The following is a 20,828-nucleotide window of genomic DNA, read 5'->3' as shown; positions in this document are numbered from 1 at the left end:
TTGGGGACATGATGCGGGCTTATGGTGTTGAGGTCGGCTTGGGGACATATGGGCCTGGAAAGATGATGTGGGCTCGGGGAGTTGATGTGGGCTTGGGGAGATGATGTGGGCTTGGGCAGATGATTGGACTGTGGGAGATGACTCGGGCTTGGGGTCATGAAGCGGTATTGCAGATATGCTGTGGACTCAGGGAGATGATGCAGGCGTTGGGAGATGACGAGGGCTTGGGAGATCATGCGGCCTTGGGGAGATGATTTGTGCTTGGGGACATGATGTGGGCTTAGGGTGTTGAGGTCAGCTTGGGGACATGTGGGGCTGGAAACATGTTGCGGGCTCGGGGAGTCGATGCGGGCTTGGGGAGATGATGCGGGCTCGGGGAGACTATTTCAGCTCAGGGAGATGATGTGAGCTTGGGGAGATCATGTTGGCTTGGCGAGAAGATGCGGGCCCGTGTAAATGATGCAGGCTTGCAGATATTACGCCAGCTTGAGGATACGATACAAGCTCGGCTAGATGATGGGGGCTTGGGAAATTCTGTGGGCTTGAGGTGACATGCGCCTTTCGGGAGATTTGGCTTGGGGAGATGATTGGGCTTGGGGAGATGATGCGGGCTTGGGGAGATGATGTGGGCTTGGGAAGATGATGAGGGCTTGGGGAGATGATGTAGGCTTGGGGAGATGATGCGGGCTTGGGGAGATGATTGGGCTAACGGACATGATGTGGCTTGGGGAGATGATTGGAGTTAGGGAGATGATGCAGGCTTGGGCAGATGATGCGGGCTTGGGGATATGATGTGGGCTTGTTGAGATGATGCTTCTTTGGGGAGATGATGCGGAATTGGGGAGATGATTGGTCTTCAGGAGATGATTGGGCTTGGGGAGATGTTGCGGACTTAGGGAGATGATGCGGGCTTGGGGAGATGTGGGTGGGAGATATTATGTGGGCTTGGGGAGATGATTTTACTGTGGGAGATGACTCAGCCTTGGGGTGATGAAGCAGTCTTGCAGATATGCTGTGGGCTCAGGGAGATGATGCAGGCTTTGGGAGATGACGTGGGCTTGGGGAGATGATTTGTGCTTGGGGATATGATGCGGGCTCTGGGTGGTCAGGTCGGGTTGGGGACATGTGGGCTTGGAAACATGATGCAGGCTTGGGGAGTCATTGCAGGTTCGGGGAGATGATGTGAGCTTGGGGAGATCATGTTGGCTTTGGGAGAGGATGCGGGCCTGTGTAAATAATGAGGGATTGCAGATGTTATGCCGGCTTGGGGACATGACACAGGCTTGGCTAGATGATACGGGCTTAGGAAATGATGCGGGCTTGGGGAGATGATGCGGGCTTGGGAAGATGATGTGGGCTTGGGGAGATGATGTGGGCTTGGGGGAGATGATTGGGCTTGTGGAGATGATGCGGACTTGGGAAGATGTGTGCTTGGGGAGATGATTGGGTTTGGGGAAATGATGTGGGCTTCGGAGACTATGTGGGCTTGGGAAGATGTTTGCTTAGGGAGATAATGCAGTCTTGGGGAGATGATGCGATCTTGCGCAGATAGTGTGGGTTTGGGGAGATGATTCGGGCTTGTGGAGATGATGCGGGCTTGGGGAGATGATGCGGCTCCGGGAGATGACACGAGTGTCCGTAAATGATGCAGGTTCGCAGATACTTCGCCGACTTGGGAACGTGATGCGGGCTCGGCTAGATGATGCGGGCTTGGGATATGATGCAGGCTTGGGGAAATGATGTGCCTTTTGGGAGATGTGGGCTTGGGGACGTGACACAGGCTCGGTGAGATGACGCGGGCTCGCAGACATTTTTCGGACTTGTGGACATGATGTGGACTGACTGACACGACACGGGCTCTGGGACATGATGCCGGCTAGGGGACACAACACAGGTTCAGGGAGATGATGTGGACTTGGAGAGCTGGTGTGGGCTTGGAAAAATGTGGGTCTGGAAAGATGTGGGCTTGGAGAGATGATTCAGACTTGGGGAGATGTTGGCTCAGGGAGATGACGCGGGCTCAGGGAGATGACCCGCGCTCGTTGAGATGATGGGAGCTGCCGGATCGGCTGGAGAGAGGACACGGTGACTATGACCATCACCATGGCGATGACCAGAGCCGCCACTGGCTGTGGCCCGAGCACTAAGTGTTTTATGTGAATTAACTTATTGAAGCTTCACACAACCCCAGGGCCTGAGTCAGTTTTATCGTCTCCATTTTACAGATGAAGAAATGGAAACACAGAGAGATTAAGCAGCTCACCCCACGCCACAAGGTGTGAGAGCAGTGGCGTGTGGATGCACGTGCTCTGTCTGACTCCAGAGCCCACCTCCCACTGCTGCCCCGAGCGCGCAGCGGCTGCTGGCCGCATGGCTGGGCCCAGCGCTCCCCGCAATGTGCTCGGAGGACTTGGTCTTGAGTCTGCTCAGCTCCGAAGTCCACGCCCTGAATCCCTATGCTTGTTGGCCTTCCTGCGTGGTTACCACCATCCCTCAACCATTTCCACACACCGTGACCTCCGGTATCCTGGAGAACAAAGCCCTACAGCATCCCCAACTTTCTAAACTTCCAGGAGATATGAGGTCTCCCCCACCAGCAGCCACTTGCAGGACTAATTCTGTGTCTGCTCCTGCCTGATCAACCTTAACAGGATCAGTGCCATCTCTCAAAACTGAATTTGGCTTCTCCATCTTCTACTGATTTTATTGCAAAGGTTTTTATGGGCAAAGGTATCTCTGACATACACAGGTTGCCCTCCAGACCAAACCGTCCCTCCCCGCTGTCCAACACTGCAGTAGGAAGCAGTCCAAACTGGCATGCAAGAGCCCAGGGACACCCAGGGGCCCCGGGGTCATCAGGCACGGTGAGGGGAGCCAGCTTGCTCCTGCGTGAGTCACCCCCCGTTTGTGGATATTTCCCGCAAGTCACCCCAACGCGTAGCTGGAACAGTGACTGTGACCCTCAGCAGCCTGGTGGCAAGAACAGGAGCTAAAAGGTCAGGAAGTCCTGAGTTCAAACCCCACCCTGCCACTTCCTGGCTGCGTGACCTTCCCCAGTGACTCCGCCACTCCGGGCCTCTTGTTCCTGGTCTGTATAAACACCACGGCGACGCCCGGCTCGTAGCGCTGTAAAGAGACTCTGGAAGATGCTGGGGGCTGGGCAAGCGTATTCCCTCCCCACTCCACCCCTAGCAGTCCTTGCAGACCACCTGGCCCAAGGGCTGCAAACAGATGGCTCCTGGCTGCATCGCGCCCGGCTGCCTCGCTCGGCCCACGCAGGCTGGAAGGCAGTGTGACGAGGCCGGGGTTGCTTCAGCCCAACACGACAGCAGCGCAAGCCACCGTCCCCGGTCACGTATGTGAGCTGCCTGCAGCCCTTTGCCAATGATCGAGTTTGGGACCCAAACACCTGACCATAAAAAGACAGGGATTGTGCATTTCAGAGGTTTTACTAACTGGGGGTGGGGTGAGGGCTTCGTTTCTTCACTTCTTTGAGTGCAAGGAAGCTGCATACGGAAGGAGAATCATGGTGCAAAAAGACAGAAACGTCTCTGTGCTTCTGAGCGAGGACTAGCCGGGCAGATGTCTGCACCCAGCAGTTTCTGCTGTGACATATTCTGATGACCCTGCATAAGCCAGAGAATGTCCACTAGGCTGACAGCTAGGCTGCAAGGAGCACTCCTGCACAGTACCTTCACATCCACGGCCTGGTAGCTTCAAAAACCTCTCCTCAGGCCTCTTCAGGGTGACTCCCAGTAATCTCTCTGCAACGCCTAAGAAAATTCCAGAATATTCCAGTGTTCGTTGCCTAGATGAGATATGACACATTGGGATCATTTGCACGTCTGCACCAGCAACCATGCACTTTAATCTGACTGGAACCAATTTAGAGGGATTTAATTAAATTTGCAAAAAGACAGCATGGCAGAGGAAGTTCAGCCTGCTCACCTGTTAACCAAATATTCAAAGAACAAGTGACGTGACGGCTCATCTCCTACAAAAGCACAGCTTTGTAAGTAGACTGGTGAGATTGTAAAGTTTTAGAAAAACAAAGTTCTAAATGTACAACTGTCACCAACCCAAGCGGCTCAGCGGGCCTTTCTGAGCACGAAGGCTCCTGCTCGCTCCAGACATTCTCACCTTGACGCGATGTTCCCAGGGAAGCCCTCATGTGTCCCAGAACCTGAAGCAGGAGTAGCAGACCTGCCACCCCTGAGTGGCCACGAGGGCTCAAGCCCAGCGGGGGGGACGGCACCAGATGCTCCCCGAGGACCACACCCCGACCCCGAGAGCCAATGTTTCCTGGGCATGGGTTCTGCCACCTCTGGCTGCAGAGCTCCGGGCACATTCCCTGACCTCTCTGCACCTCAGCTTCCTCACCTGTGACAAGTCAGTGACGACGGACCTACCTTACAGGGACATGTTGAAGATTGAGGTAAACTGCTCAGAACAGTACTTGACCCAGAGGATTGCCCAGAAAACGTTGGTTACTATCCTGAGGAGTCCCTGCCCCATCTCCAAACCCAACCCCGCCCCTTCCCCGGGCCAAAAGGACAGAGTTCCCCTACCCCACCCCCACCAAGCACTTGACTTGGAAGAGCAGGGGACATTCCTTCCCCACCCCCACCCCCGAGTTGAGACTAATTTTCCCCTCAATGCGGTCTTAACCCACCCCCACTGCCAGGCCTGGCAACCAGCCCACAGGGAGGCAACTGGACCTTTGCAAAGAGCACTGGAGTTGGAGTCAGACCTGGGCTTCAATTCCAGCTCTACCTCTTCCCAGTTGTAAACAAAGATCATGCCACCTTCCTGAGCCTCAGTTTCCTCATTTGTAAAATGGAAATTAACACCACCCATCTTGTGGAACTGATGTAAGGATCAATGAAAACTTGTCCACCAGCCATGAGCCCCGTGGCCATGGAAATACTGATGACACCTGCACAGCACCCCCACCTTTTCACTGGCCCTCACCAGCCATCTGTGAGGCAGGCAAAGCAGGCGCTCATGTTCCCATTTATCAGATGAGAAAGGTGAGGCCCAGAGAGGTTATACAGTCCACGTCAGCCCTCTCTCATTGAGCAAAAGGCTCTGCAGGTGAGAAAACAAACCTGCTGGATAAAGGAGTGAGTGGACGGATGCACCAGGGCTGCAGGAGAAAACCAAGGGGTGCGTGGATTTATCCAGGCAATGGCTGATTAACGGGCTCAAAGCACCGAGGCCCTGCCAAGAGAATGCTGGAGAACTGCGCTGGCTGCAGCTCAAGACCTGCCGGAGGAAATGGAGCTGCAGGCAAGGGCTGGTTCCAGAGGTCCCCGGGAGCCAGCCTGGGTCTCATATGCAGGAGCCTTGGGGGCTTGGGTGGGCAGTGCTGTCAGGCTTACACTCGCTGGCCAAGGAGAACGTGGAGCGGGGAGCCCGTGACCCCCAGCCCGAGGCCCATGAGGTGCAAAAAAGGTCCTGGCAGAGGCCCCCCTCACCCTTCAGTGGGGGACATGCAGCCCCGGCAACTCCCACTACACAAGAGCACAGAGGAGCCGCCTACTCTCCATTTCCACGGGAATCCCCTTGAAATACCCCTCCAATGGCTGTTGTTCTTCTCTGCAGAGGAAGAGCTCAGGGTAAATGTGATGGAGGGAGGCGGGCACTCACTGACACCAGGATGCCATGGAAATTTCAAAACCCAGCCCCACATGACCCACCCCCTCTCACCAGCAGAGATGACCAGGGCCCGGGGGCAGGCTTCGCCTTCACTCCCGCCTCTGTGGGGGCACCACGACTGTTTCTGTGGCAAATGAACAACAAGGAGGAAATTGGCAATCGCACGTAAAACAGCATCCATCTCTCTTGCAGAAGACTCCCTGCTGGCCAAGAAGGCTGGGTGTGCAGGGATACAGCCTGGGGTCAAATCCTGCAGCGTGACCCGGATGAGCCCCTGACCTTAGAGCCCCCCTTTTCTCCTCTTCTCAAGTGCCTGCGGTGAGAGCAACAGGATACAGCAGCCCTGCACCTCCTACGTCACTGGCTCCCTCACCCCAAGTGCAATGGGGATGCGTTGCGTCATCACCCTAAAACAGTCCAGAAGAAGTTCTCTGGTTCCTGAAGCAAATATCCGCTGAGCCCCCCTGGGGGCAGGAGGGTGGCTGGCTCCCTGCATGCCCTCCTGGGACGTGGTGGCTGTCACACACAGATGGAGAAGGAGAGCATGCACAGCTCAGCGGGGTCTCCAAAGGCTACCAGCTCCCAAGAGGGGTCATTCCCACAAATGTTTACTGGGCACTGCGCCAGACCCATTTGCAGTCCTCTGCACCCGTTTTCCACTTAGTTCTCACAGCCACCCTCCAATTTAAGACATGTTATCCCTGCTTCGCAGATGGGAACACTGAGGCCCCAGAGGTCACCTGGAGAGAGGTGGCCAGCTAGAACCCAGGCCGTGGTCTCCCAAGGATAGCAGGTAGTCCTCATAACAGTCACCCTGGGACACCACAGCCCTGCCTGGGCCGACCCACTCTGCTGAGCTCCAAGCTTCAGAGCTGAAAGCTCAGGCTCAGGACCCACCAGGACCTCGGGGTGGGGCCCTCCAAGGCTGCTGTTCCATGTCCCTGTCCTTTTGGGTCTGATTACTCTGCCCCTCCCACAGTCCCATGGCTACTCAGCCCTCCCATCACACCACCTGGCTCCTGCTGACCCACAGGGCAGCAAGGCGGGGCCATGGAAGCCAAGTGACCCTCCCCAGGGCCTTTAGCTGGGACTCCTGGAGCAGAGCCACAGATGGAAACTGCCACTTCCAAGCCCCTTTCCTCTGTGTCTGGCTGGCCCCTCAGAGCCACATACAAGCAAAGGGACCACAAGGCAATGGTTGTGACACCAAAGGGACATGCTGCAGCAAGAGACGCCTGCATGAAGCAGGGGAAGGCCATTCACTGGTTAACCCAGAAAATCTCGGTTAGCCCGGGATAATGGGCCAGGGGGGACCCCAGCAGATGATGGAAATGTCCCCGATTATGACCCCTCCAGCAGAGAGCCCCTTGTAGCCCCCGCTGACCTCCCTGCACTTGGCCTTAGTAACCAACCAGCCAACCTCCATCCCTAAGAGTTGTCCCTGCAGAACCCTGGCCAGGCTCTAGTGACCAAGCACACCTGAGGGCGGGGACAGGACACAGCCCTCTGCACAGCGTCTTCCCACACGGGCAGCCGGGAGTGCAGAGTAGGCCCCGAGAATGCTTCCAAAGCAAAGACTCTGAGCGGGGTAGAGAGCCCTACACCCTGATGCTGGTGAGGACTGCAGAGACCCACACCACATGCTTGGCTACATTAATCGGAAAAAAAGCACACACACCCTTTGACCCTCCAATACCCACTTGTGGGAATGAATCCTCAGATACATGGCACGAGCATTCACTTGTAGGATCACGTGAAATGGAGGAAAAATAAAAACTAGACACAACCTAAAGTCTCTCTATAGGTGACTGTTTAATCAACTGTCCCCCATTCCTGCAGTGAGGTCTCTGCGGCCATGAAAGATAGCAGGGCAAGGCACCATGAGGTCCTACTGCAGAGCACAGGGAACTCTGTTCAACACCTTGTAACAGCCTGTAATGGAAAAGAATATGAAAAGGAATATATATATATATATATATACACACACATACACGTGTATGACTGAATCACTATGTTATACACCAGAAACTAACACAACACTAAACTGACTGTACTTCAATAATTAAAAAAAAGAGAGAGAAAAAAAAAACAGGGCAAGCTCCATGTGCCAATTCAGAAACAATTACACCACTGCCCTGCTCTAATATTTATTACCATAAGAATATATGACTTCGATTTTTAATAATAAATGATGTTTGATCTTGACTGTAACAGGCCACTGCTAATGAAATTTCACTAAGTGTGTACTGGAGAGGAACAAAAATACAGAGCTGTACAGACAGGGGGCGTTTGACCCTGCGGCCCCCTGCCCCCAGCTGGCCCCCTGCCCCTCCGCTGCCCTACCCCGGGCCTCCACAGGGAGGGGCTCCCCCGTCAGGACGTCCAGCCCCCGCGCACGGCAGGGCGAGGTGCACAGCGCAGACAGGAGGACGACAGATTCGGCAGGGAAGCGAAACTCTAAGTCCTGGAGCTCCAGGTCACCTGAGCCCCTGCCCGAGAGTTCTGGAAACGGGCGATGTCTCCCACAGGGCCTGTTCTGAGAGACCGGAATCTTCTCTTCCACCTTCAGCAGACATCAGATGCTGGGGGGCTACAATTTCTAGAGAAACGGCGGGTCCTGATAGCGGGAATGGGGCCCCCAGGGCCAGTGAGGAATGAAAAGAGGCTGATCCCAACCTGCACACAGAGGCTGCCAGCAGAGCTTCTGAGCTGAGTTTCTGCAGGATCCCCCTTCATTTTCTTTCATCGAGATGGCTCTGGGGAGTGAAGTTTCCTGCAGCAGCAAAATCAGCTCCAGGAGATGCAGGGTGTGGTGTACGCGGCACTTGTTTTAGAATCAGGCAAAGCTGGGGCTGAATACCGTTTCCACCTCCCTGCTGGCTGTGCAACCCTGGGCAAGAAGCCTGACCTCTCTGAGCCTCAGCTTTCTTATCTACAGGATGGAGTGGGTGGTACCAGCACTAACTGCAGAGGCTGTCGAGATAAGGATGGAGGTGCCTCGGACTAGTACCCCGCTCTATTCCAGAAACAATGGCTTTCCCATGCCTGCATCAACACTCCCATTTTAAATCTGAACAAAGGCTTTATCTCTCACTTTATTGGGCAAATGGCTACCCAGTTCATTTGGGTCAGAGAAAGATCAAGCAATGGTTCAGCTGCACTCTCAAAGCTGGGCAAGTGCCTGAAGGAAAATGCCAGATGATTCGCATAGTGGGTCAGGCTGGGGGATTCTGGCCCTTCGGCATCCCAGCCAATAAAGACGGAAGGCTGATGGCAGAGCTGGCCAACAAACCCACCTGTCATCCTGGACACGGTACCCATCCCGGAGCCCCGGGTGTAAGGAGATCCAGGCAGACCTGAGCGAGGGCTGAACGGGCATCTGCAGGCCTGGGTTTGAATCCCAGCCTGCTCACTTAGGAGCTGTGAAGCCCCCGCCTCCATTACCTTGTGTGTCAATTGGAGATAACAATTCCACATTCCACGGGGCAGGGTGTTAGGAGGCCTTGAACTGGGCCTGCCCCTGCCTACCCTTCATGTTGACTCATCCCTGCTGACCCTTGGAACCCACTTTCCATCTCCCTCAACTCCAGCTCCTCCCTTAGATCTTAGAATTGTTCAGGGTCCTGTCTCTCCCATATCCCCAACACTAATCTCAATTTCTGCACAAAGCAGGCACTGACAGATAACATGCTGAATGATGTCACTTTTTCCAGGAAGCCTTCCTGGACTTCCCACCACCCCAGCCACACTGGGCAGCCCGTCCAGCCCCTAGGCTTCTCACCGTCCCAGGACTGACCCCTTGTCATCTTGTCTGTTCTGGGGACTCCTTGGGGCACAGACCTTGTCTGTCATACCCAGGGCCATATTCCCCACTCCTAGAGAAGCACGTGACACACAGTATGTCCTCAGTAAACTGCGGGCTGTCTGGGTGAACCAATGCACAAAGATGCCTGCACATCTAACGTACATTCTCTCAAACCCGCCGGGGTCTCCCCGTCCTAAGTTCCCCTCTTCGGGATGTTTCCTCTCCTGAACACTCCATGCTCCCCAGCTAAACCCACCTTCACACTGTGACGAATTCCATCTACAACGCAAACACTGAAGGTGCCTTCTCTTCCGTTTCCTGGGTTTTCCGTGTTCTCTGCAATGCACGGATATCGCCTCTGTTGAGAGGGTGGGAATGGGCAGGCCAGCTGGGGTGGGGGCCCCTTTGTTCCTTTTCTGTGAGCAGCCCTGGAGAAGGGGCCTCGGGTTGTAAATCCAGCCAAGCGTGGTTTAAGGAGAAGGTGCTGCACAGCTGATAGGTTTTTACAGCTGCCCGGTTACAAAGCCGAAGCATAAAGACTCCTCAGCCGCCTCCCGGGGCCTCAGCGGTCCCACGCCCGCCACCAGGTTGGGGTGGCCAGGCGGAGGGAGGAGGAAGGATGCTGTCTCCTTTGTGTCCCCCCACCCCCAAATACACTAAGTGCCCTTTGCCCTGCCCCCCCGGCCCCAGTCTGCCGAGGGATTAGGGTTGCTTTAGGGGCCTGAGCAACGGTACCCCTGATCCTGTCCAAGTGTGAGATTCCCCCGAAGGGGAGAGGAGTCAGGCGTGTAAAGTCAAGCTCAGCAGAACCCTGGATCCAGGGAAAGGCCCTCCCGGGGGAGGATGGAAGCCCTGACGCGCGTGGGACTCGCTATCCCGGAACCCAGAAACGGCCTCACACATGGCGCAGGCAGCACCAACCCAACCCAGGCCTGTACTTGTCACAACGTGTCCCAGACCCACAAACCAGAGGGCCCCCGGCCCCCAGCCCCCGCCCAGGAGGAGCCTGTGACAGTGAGGGTAGAGGGGGTCAGGAAGAGCCCTCCCCCGGAACGAGGGCCCCCAGCAACCTGCACGCGTGATGGGAGGGACCGGGTCCCACTGCTCGTCCAACATTGTTGAAAAAAACAGACCTGTGCCTCCCTTACATGTATAAATGGATCCAGCCACCTCCTCCTCCCGGGGGGCCATCTGTCCCTTCAGAATGACTTGCACGTCTTCCAGTCAGATCCCCAGCGTGTGAACGTGGGGCTTTAATTCTCAGGGCACAGCTGGCTCTCCTCACTTCCCAGTTTCACTCTCGTCCCATCTCAGTCCTTCTGGATCGTCCCCCTGGGTCTTCATGGGACCCGGCTCTGGGGGTGTGGGCCTCATACCCACAGGCCACCTCTGCCTACAGATGCCTTCACTTCAGAGAACACACTGGCGTCCGTGCCTCAAGGCAGAATCTCCATTCTACAAATGAGAAAACTGAGGCCCAGGGAGGCCATGCAGCTTCCCCAGGATCACACAGCCAGTCACCCGTGAGGCCTGGCCACGCACAGTCGTCTCCAGGCCCAGTGCCATCACCTGTCATCACGCACAGCCCCTTACAACGATGCCACTCCAACCCCTGAGCTTTAAGCCACTGCCCCAATTTATCTTGGACCTGCTGTCCAACTGTCCCCATATGGACACACATACGTAGCCAGTAAAGGGCCCCAGTTTGGAGTGATGAAAACTGGGTCACTGGTAGGGAAGGTGACAGAACAAGGCTTGCCTGCGGTTCACACGGTGGATCACAGGGGCTCCCAGCTCCAACAAAGACTCCCAAGCCTGGGGCCCAGGAGTTTCCTGGAAGCAAAGTCATCAACCGAGCCCTTGGCATGAGGCCACATGGACCCTGGGGGCCCCGCTGTCCTGCCAGATGTCCTGGCCTGATGGTCTCCTGGAGACGCAGTTCACCCTCTGGCCCAGCGCTGATCACAACCCTCTTGGAACATCTCAGGACTGCAGGAGACCGCAGGGCTGAGCTGGCTGTGCTGCCGCCCATGCCCGGCTCCAGCTCCTTGTGGCTGCACTACAGGATGCCCTTGGTGGTTAAAGGGCAGGGCTGGGATTGGGGTGGGTCAGAGCTGAAGGTCAAGGACCTCAGAGCCACCCATCCTGGAGCTTCCTCCCCTGGGATGCTGACAAGTGTGGACGGGTTGAGTGTGGCTCCCTTCACTTGGGGTTCCACTGCTCAGTAGAAAGACGAACATTGGACGGGGCCTTTCTGAGTCTCAGGTGCACCTAACATGTCACCTCAGCCCACCTTTGAGGAGACCCCCAAGAGTCCTCTGGCCCTGATCTACAGCGGAAGGTATGGAGGCACAAGAGGGGCCACGGCAGGTCAACTGCACATGGGCAGTGGACGCAGAGGAAGGCTGGCCCCAGGGTGACCCAATCCTTCTCTGTGACCTTCCACTCTGCAGATGTAAAGCACCAGGGACAAAGCATGGAGGGAGGAGCCTCGAAGGGAAGGAGTGGGAATTAGAAGTCATCGGAAAGGCCCCAGTGTACCCCAGCTCTGCCTCCTCCTGGCCAGGGGAGGTGTTAACCTCTAGGACCCTCAGTTTCCTCATCTATAAAATGGAGTGAACCATCGTCACCTCTAGGGCTGTTCACAACTCAGTGAGATGAGGCACAAAAAACATTATGCCCTGATTGGCAGGAGTGGGTGGTGGATCTGCCCATGCCACGCTCCCAGGTGGGGCAGAGGAGGGCCTTTGGGAAGCCATCCAGTCAGGAGCATGCAGTGTGTGAGGAGGCGCAGGGCGGGGTTCTTCCCCACCACTCCCTCTTGCACAACAAGTCATCCTCGTTGTTTCGTCTTCTCCCCAGCGAACCTCAGGCTTTCAAAGATCTAACCTTCTCTCCAGCTGCACAACATGGATGAATCTAGAAGATATTATGCTCAGTGAAACAAGCCAGACACAAAGGACAAATAGTGTATGATTGCACTTAGACGAGGTCCCTGAATATGCACATTCACAGGGACAGGGAACAGCTTGGAGGTTTCCAGGAGCGGAGGGAGGGGTGTTACTGTTTAGTGGGGACAGAGCTTCAGTCCAAGTATAAAAGCATCTTGGAGCTGGTTAGTGGTGATGGTTTGACATTATGAATGCAATTAATGCCACTGAATTGTACACTTCAAAATGGCTAGAATGAAAAATAAATGAAATGATTAGAATGGTAAATTTCATGTTATATATATCTTACCACAATTTTAAAAAAATTGAGTAATATGCAAAAATAAAAAACCCACTGAATTGTACACTTTAAATGAGTGAATCACATGGTATATGAATTATATCTTAATAAAGCTACTTTTTTTAAAACTGAAGGTGTGAATCCTGGCTTCTGGGGCCTCTGATTGACCAGGATCTGAAGGGGCGGGTTGAGCCCATCCACAGTGGCCAAACCAAGGTGCCTGCCTGTCCTGTGACCTGCACCCTGGTGGACAGACTCTTTCCCTTAGCTTTGCAGACCTTTGCAGAGGGAAGGGGGACCCCCAAACTTACTCTGAGGCCTGGAGCCTGGGGGGAGCCTCTAATGTGGCCCAAAGCCCCCTCCCTACCGGCAGAAGAGAAGGGCCTGGAAGGGAGAGGTCGTTGCCTGGGACTCACAGCAATGATTTTAGGTGATCCTAAGGCCCACCTCTCGGTCAGAACAAGACAGGAAGAGAGCCCTCCCTTGCTGTGAAACTTGGCATGCCCCTACTCTGAGCTCCTGCCTCCCCATCTGTTGAATTGGGACAACATTCTGTCCCAGGGACAATGCCTAGACATTGCCCACCCAGCCCAAGGCAGGCACATGTGCACTCTTGCCAAAAGGCAGGGTGGCTCTCTTCCCTTCCGTCACATTCACCCAGAGAATAGTACCCGTCACCCAGTGGATAGATGACACATGGACCGTGTCTGGGACCAGGCCACCATACTGTGATGGTTTCCAGTAAAACTGCTTCCTCGAGGCTGCGCAAATAAGATGATCTGGGAGGTCGGCGTGTCCTTAGTGACAAACTGAGCAGTAAAAACCAGCCTGCTCACCTGTTGCCTTCTGCAGTCTTCCCCCCACCGCAGGGAGCTGCCAAGAAAGCAAGTCCAGTCCCACCCAAGGCCATCATCCCAGATGTGGGCATCGCACTGCCACATGCAGCGGGGGAGGGCTGGGAAGGGGTGACTGACAGACTGTACCCCCAACCCGACCACTATTTGTACTAGTAACTTCCACCTGGTGCACATACATGGAGGCAGGTCTACGGGAAATCTTGTCTGCCTCCTAAAAGAAACATTTACGCATCTCGTTTTCCGTATTTATTTTTTTCAGTTTCATCAAGATGTAATTGACACAGACCACTGGGGAAGTTGAAGGTACACAGTGTGTTGATCTGACACACTTCCACTGTTGCAAAATGATGACCACCATAGCTACCGCTTCCCTTCCATCAGATTCTTACCATTTCTTTTTTTGTGGCGCAAATTTTTAAGATCTACTTTCCTTAGTAACTATATAATCAAGTATGTAATTTTTGATAATTAAAATTATCAAAATAAAAATATGAAAATGAACATACTGTGGATATGCATGACTGGGACATTGTGCTGAACACCAGAAACTGACACATTATGACTGACTTCACTTCAATAAAATTTTTGTTTGAATTAAAATTATCAAAATAATCAGACCTATATAATTATATATATAAAACACATAATGCAGTGTTACTAACTACAGTCACCATGCTTTTGATTATGCTATACATTATAGATTATATTGTATGATGCATAGATCATACATTGTTTCCCCAGAATTTATTCATCTTATAACTGGATACTCTGACCAACATCTCTCGGTTTCCCCTACTCTCAGCCCCTGGAAACTACCATTCTAGCCCTTGTTTTTCTGAGTTTGGCTTTTTGAGATGCCACATGTAAGTGAGATCGTATGGTATTCGTCTTTCTCTGTCTGACTTCACTTAGCACAGTGCTTTCAAGTTTCATTCACACTGTCGCAAACTCTGTCTTGAAATAATGGTACAGGATGCCTTTCGTATTTCTGAAAAGAGAAATGGTCAGGAGGACAAGTCCTCTGCTTCCCCTGGCTGGTCAGGAGGACACGGGAGATGCAGCAGCTCCAAGGTCAGACACAGCCGCGGGCAGACCTTGGCTCAGCCGGCTGTCTGCAGCAGACCACGCTCCTCAGAGGGGGTCACAGCACCGTCTCCCATCCCATCTGCTCTCCACAGTGTGACCCGGCCTTTCCTGAATTCAAAGTTGGAATCTAACACCCCTCCAACCTGGGCTGGCCTGCGACTTGACTGAACACAAGTCACACAACTGGTGATGTGAGACTCTGAGGAGGTCAGCAGGTCAGGTGCCCCACCTGGTCCCTGGGGTGCTTGATTTGGAAGACAGCTGCCACCCAAGGAGTCCCCGTGCTCTGAGACTGCCATGCTGGAGAGGTCACATCGACAGTCCCTGGGGAGCCCAGCCTCCCAGTCAGCCCCACCACACACAAAACATGCAAGTAAAACCATCTTGGACCCTCCAGACCAGCTCACCCATCAGCTTAGAAAGGAGACCTAGCAGCTGCCACGAACGACAGGTTTGCCCAAATTTCTCACCCACAGAATCCAGGGGATGTAACAAAACAGCTGTTGTCTTAGGTCACTGAATTTTGAGCGGTTTGTTACGTAGAAATAGTAACCATGATACACCATGTGGTCTTGCGACCTGACCTCTCTGGGGTTCTGTGTCCTAGTCTATAAAAAGAGGTCATTCTCACCACCTCCCAGGTGTATAAAGTTCCAGTGAGATGATGAAACATACGTCTCATGACATTGTAGCAGTCAAGAAATGGAAGCCTCACTCCTCATCACCATCATCATCATTTTATCACGAAGACAAGATAGTCACACACACAGAGAAAAGTTCACAGCATGATTCTGCTTCCGCACAGCCAAAGCCCCATCACCCATCAAACGCACGTCAAGACAGTGGACACAGCTTAAGTCACCGTGTGCTGGAGCTGCAAGTGATCCTTTTTTTTTGTTTTTAAAGCGAGAGAGACAGAGACTGATGGGTTTGCTGTAATCTATAAATTACTCCAAAGCTGTGTTATACATAAGGAATTACTCTTTTAAAGATCATGCAAATGACATTTTTTGGTAAATTAGATTTTTAGTTTAGTCAACAACATGATATTTGAATCTTAATTCAAGCCTCTTAAAAACACTCCTATCCTTTCGCCAAGAAACTGCATTCCCAGATACCCAGAGACGGGAAAAACCTGAAACACACGGAAGTGGACGTTCCCAAGGGTGCGCATCACAGCTTTATATGAAACACCCGAAGTCGGGAAAACGGTGTCCAAGAGTGGGAGGTCTCCCCACCTCTACCGCCCTTTCTCACCTCCGAGCTCCTGTCCGTAACATCCCCCTGGCATGTAAGGGGGGTCTCCCCTTGTTTCCCACTTCAGTCTTCCCAGGTCCTGAAATGACTCTAATCCTTTTCTTCAGATGAGTCAGCAAGCACATCCATAAAGTGTCATGGGAACTCATTCAGAGACTGATGTAAAGTAGCCCCCACCAGCTGCTCTCTTCCTGCCCAGCCGGTACTGGGAAAGGGCTTGTCTGCCTCGTGTGTGCTTCCCTGTGCTCACGTTATTTGAATGTTCTCACCTGTAAAAGCGTCACGTGACAGAAATTGACAAGTAGAAAGAATTTTCACTGCAGCCTGGAAGAAGGTAATTTTGGATTTTAAAAATCTACCTAGGAACAACACTATACACCTGAGTGTGCTTGCAAAGTGGAGAGCTTGAGGAGTGTGTGCACCCTGTCCTCCTTGAAAGAAGAGGACAGAGGGGGAGGTGGCCGAGTTCAAAGGGCACCAAAGACACACGTTCTATAATGTGAAGCTTTGTCCAAGGCAGGCTCAGGCAGCAACTCCTCCTAACTCCCTGTGCACTCAGCCATCTAAGCCTGCTCCTCTCCCGCAACCCAGAATTCAGCGCGATTAGTGATGTGCTGCTCCGAAATATGGTATCTTGGCATACTGAGTACCTTAAGCTAAAGGAATTTGAGAAATAGCAGGTGCAAGGACTCTGCCCTCCCTCTTCCCATGAAGCAGATCCTAAGACCACCTTAGGAGAGGTGCTCCCTCTATTCCCAGAGGAGAGGGGCACCCTCATCTCCAAAGACGGAGGGACACAGAGAAGCATCCAAACACACAGGTCTTGCTAAGATTCCCCAGTTTCTCGTCCTTAGCTCATATCCTTCAGTCCTATTACACCTGCCCATGGCTTCCCCCTCTTCATCAAACCTAGCAGAAAACACTCAGGTTTAACTGCTCCTTCCAGTCTTCACTTCTTTATGAAGGCTCCCGTGTCATGTAAAAGTTGTTGGCACGCTTCCTTCTTCTTACTCTACCCAGAAGCCAGAAGGGCAGGAGGAAAAAATTGTTTCCCTCTCCTCACTAGCATTACACTTACATCGCAGGTTAAAGAGGCTTTGCAGGTTACTCTGAGGTACTGTCACTGCAGTGCTGTTTATATAAAAAGGACGGTACCGACAAGATTAATGCACAAAAATCAGTTGCATTTCTTTACACTAACGATGAATCAACAGGAAAAGAAAGTAAAAACACAATCCCTTTTAAAATAGCACCCAAAGTAATAAAATACCTAGGAATAAATCTAACCAAGGACATGAAAGGCTTACACATGGAGAACTACAAAACATTAAGAAAATTAAAGAAGACTTTAAAAAATGGAAAGATACGCATGCTCCTGGATTGGAAGAACCAGTATTGTTGAAATGGTCACGCTGCCCGAGGCAACCTACAGATGTAATGCAATCCCTATCAAGTTACCCAGCACATATTTCACAGAACTAGAACAAATCATAATAAAATTTATATGCAATCACAAAAGACCTAGAATTGCCAAAGCATTACTAAAGAAAAAGAATGAGGCTGGAGGAATAAACCTCCCAGACTTCATACAATACTACAGAGCTACAGGAATCAAGACAGCACGGCATTGGTACAAAAACAGACATATGGACCAATGGGACAGAGTAGAGAGCCCAGAAATGAACCCACAAACTTTTGGTCAACTAATCTTTGACAAAGGGGACAAGAACATACAATGCAGTAAAGACGGCCTCTTCAGCAAATGGCGTTGGGAAAACTGGACAGCAGCATGTAAATCAATGGAGCTAGAACACTCCCTTACACCATACACAAAAATAAACTCAAAATGAATTCAGGACTTAAACATAAGGCAAGACACAATTAACCTCCTAGAAGAAAACATAGGCAAAACCATGTCACATACATCTCAGCAATGTTCTCCTTGGGCAGTCCATCTAAGCAATACAAATAAAGGAAAAATAAACAAATGGGACCTAATTAAACTTACAAGCTTCTGCACATCAAAGGAAACCATAAGCAAAACAAAATGACAACCTATGGAATGGGAGAAACTATTTGTGAAAGATGAAACTGACAAGGGCTTGATCTCTGGAATATATAAACAGCTCATATGACTTAATAAGAAAAAATAAACAACCAAATCCAAAAACGGGCAGAAGACTCACAAGCAATTCTCCAAGGAAGAAATACAAATGACCAATAGGCACATGAAAAAATGCTCAGTATTACTAATTATCAGAGAAACGCAAACCAAAAGTACAAAGAGGTATCACCTCACACCAGCCAGAATGGCCATCATTCAGAAGTCCACAAATGACAAATGCTGGAGAGGCTACGGAGAAAAAGGAACCCTCCTACACTGCTGCTGGGGTTGCAGTTTGGTGCAGCCACTGTGGAAAACAGTATGGAGATTCCTCAAAAGACTAGGAATAGACTTACCATATGACTCACTAATCTCACTCCTGGGCAGATATCCACAAGGAACCCGAATTCAAAAACACACCTGCAGCCCAATGTTCATAGCAGCACTATTTACAATAGCCAAGACATGGAAAAAGCCTAAACGTCCATCAACAGATGACTGGATAAAGAAGAGGTGGTATATTTATACAATGGAATACTACTCTGCCATAAAAAGGATAAAATAATGCCATTTGCAGCAACATGGTTTGACCTAGAGATTGTTATTCTAAGTGAAGTGAGCCAGAAACAGGAAGACAAATACCATACGATATCACTCATATGTGCAATCTAAAAAAAAGACACTATGAACTCATCTACAAAACAGAAACATACTTGCAGACTTAGTAAATAATCTTATGGTTACCAGGGAAACCGGGTGAGAAGGGATAAATTTGGGAGTTTGAGATTTACAAATGCTAGCCACTGAATGTAACAACAGATTTTACATATAGTGGTTTCTGTATAGCATAGAAATCTATGTTCAGTATCTGGTCATAACCTCTAAAGGAAAAGCGGCTACAGCCACCAACTGACAGAAGCAAGATTAGAAAGGAGAGCTGTTACCCTAGGCCAGAGCCCAGTCCTCCTAAAGTCCCTGTCTGCCGCTGACGCTGCCCCCTGACCGCGCTGCGCCCTCCTCCCAGGAGCAGCCTACCATGAAGACGTGGGTCCTGCGAGGCAGAGGCGGAGGCCGCTCCCACGATAGGCCTGGGGGAAGACGGGAGCAAGTCCACCTGCTCCTCCTGGGGCAGCACCCCTCCCCGCAGCCGCCCCCTGAACACACCGCGCCTGCCTCCCGGGAGCCCACTGACCTGGAAACAAGTGTCCTGCGAACCTGGGGCAGCGGCGAGAAGAGGGGAGCTGCCCCTGGTGAGCTGGTCGATTTCTCCCCGTCATCCCCGCGGCAGGGCCTGGGGGCGGCCTCTGCTGCCCCAGGCACGTCCCCAGGTCAGCCTGCTCCCAGGTCGCGGGCGCCATGCGGCCAGAGGCGGCGGCGGCGGGTTTAGGGATCTGCCTATGCGAGCATGTGAATTTGCTTCTAACTCCTCCGCAGCCTGCCCTGGGCTCGTCCTGTGCTACCCAGGTTCTCAGGACTCAGGTGACAGGTCATCCTGCTCCTGGAAGGCGGGCGCTGCGCCGTCAGGGGGCTGCGGAAGCATTGGCGGGATTGGGGCTGCTCTGAGCGAGCGCGGGGATTTGCTCCCATTTCCCGCTGTCGCCGCCCCCGCCCCCGCACACTGGCCGCACCGCGCCCGCCTCCCAGGAGCAGACTGACCTGTCACCTGCGTCCCGCGAACCTGGGGAAGCAGAGGCCGCACCCAGGACAGGACGCAGGGGAGATGGGAGCAAACCCACAGGATCACAGAGGCAGACCCCTCTCCCCACCGCCGCCTCCGATGCCGCGGGCCCCGCACCCTGACAGCACCGCGTCTGCCTCCCAGGGGCAGGCTGACCGCCAGACGTGCGCCCCGCGAATATGCGGAAGCAGAGGCCGCCCTAGTCCAGGCCACGGGTGAATAGGGAACAAATCCAGGGGCTTGCACGGGGCAGCCCCCATCCCACCGCGGCGCCCCCTGCGGCCCCGTGACCGCAACGCATCTGCCTCCCAAGAGCTGTCCATGGCCTGAAGGCCGGTCGGAGCTGCTCCCTGGACGTCCAGCGCCCTCCCACCTCCCGGAGCTGCACGCGCTTTCTCAAAGCCGGGTATAACCGGCAGCGAAGACACGGGGTTCAGGGACTACCAATGTGGGGGAGGGGCACCGCGAACCAGGGCGGCGCCCGGCACCCGCCTCAGGGCCCTAAGGAGCTGCGCGGCCCGGGCCTCACCCGCCGGCTCCCCGACCTGCGCGCCCCACCAGCGCCCCCTTACCTGCCCGGCGACAGCAGCAGAGGCGACGGCAAGCAGCGGCGCAGACCCCAGGCCGCGTTCCTCCTCAGGGACCTGGTCCAGGAGCACCTGGCTCAGGCCCAGCTTCCACACGCTCTGGGCGGGTTCCGGCGTGCGCGCCTCTCCTCCTCCCGCCCGCAGCGCGGACGCTCGGGCTGGGGCTCCTGCTGTGTGCGGCCCGGCGACTGATGCCCGGCGGGGCGGCGGGGCGGCGGGGCGGGGCGGAGCGGCGCGGGGCTGCGGGGTGGGGGGCGGGGCGGGCTCACCCCACGCACCGCAAAGTCTGCATCCCGCCACTGACTGGTCCTGGCACCCAACCAGCACCACCGCCGGCCCTGGGCCAGGCAACATCCTCTAGCCCCGCTCCCCCAGCTCGCCTCCCCTTCCCACCCCGTTGCTGTCCCTCTAGCCCCAGCCAGGCCCAGTCTCTGACAGGACCTCCAAAATGGGGCTCCTCCTCACACCGAGGTTCCCGCCCTCACACCGCTCACCCCTCATGCCTCACCGCAGGACCCCCACCGCAACATCCCGAAATGGTCCCCCTCACCCCTCAGCCGGGTCT

The 20,828-nt window shown here is 53.6% G+C and overlaps 1 long non-coding RNA gene across 1 annotated transcript in view; it reads right to left on the bottom strand.

Moving 5' to 3' along the window:
* The window catches only part of LOC135319199 (uncharacterized), a 45,073-nt gene extending 24,634 nt beyond the window's left edge, over positions 1-20,439 (bottom strand). The window contains exon 1 of the long non-coding RNA XR_010377659.1: positions 20,249-20,439. This is a non-coding gene — a long non-coding RNA (uncharacterized LOC135319199). The remainder of the gene's footprint in view (positions 1-20,248) is intronic.
* Positions 20,440-20,828: the final 389 nt, after the last annotated feature.

Source organism: Camelus dromedarius, chromosome 24 (genome assembly GCF_036321535.1).
Source record: "Camelus dromedarius isolate mCamDro1 chromosome 24, mCamDro1.pat, whole genome shotgun sequence".
NCBI lineage: Eukaryota > Metazoa > Chordata > Mammalia > Artiodactyla > Camelidae > Camelus > Camelus dromedarius.
The sequence above is the reverse complement of the archived record's forward strand: the minus strand, read 5'-3'. Positions and strand labels throughout refer to the sequence as shown.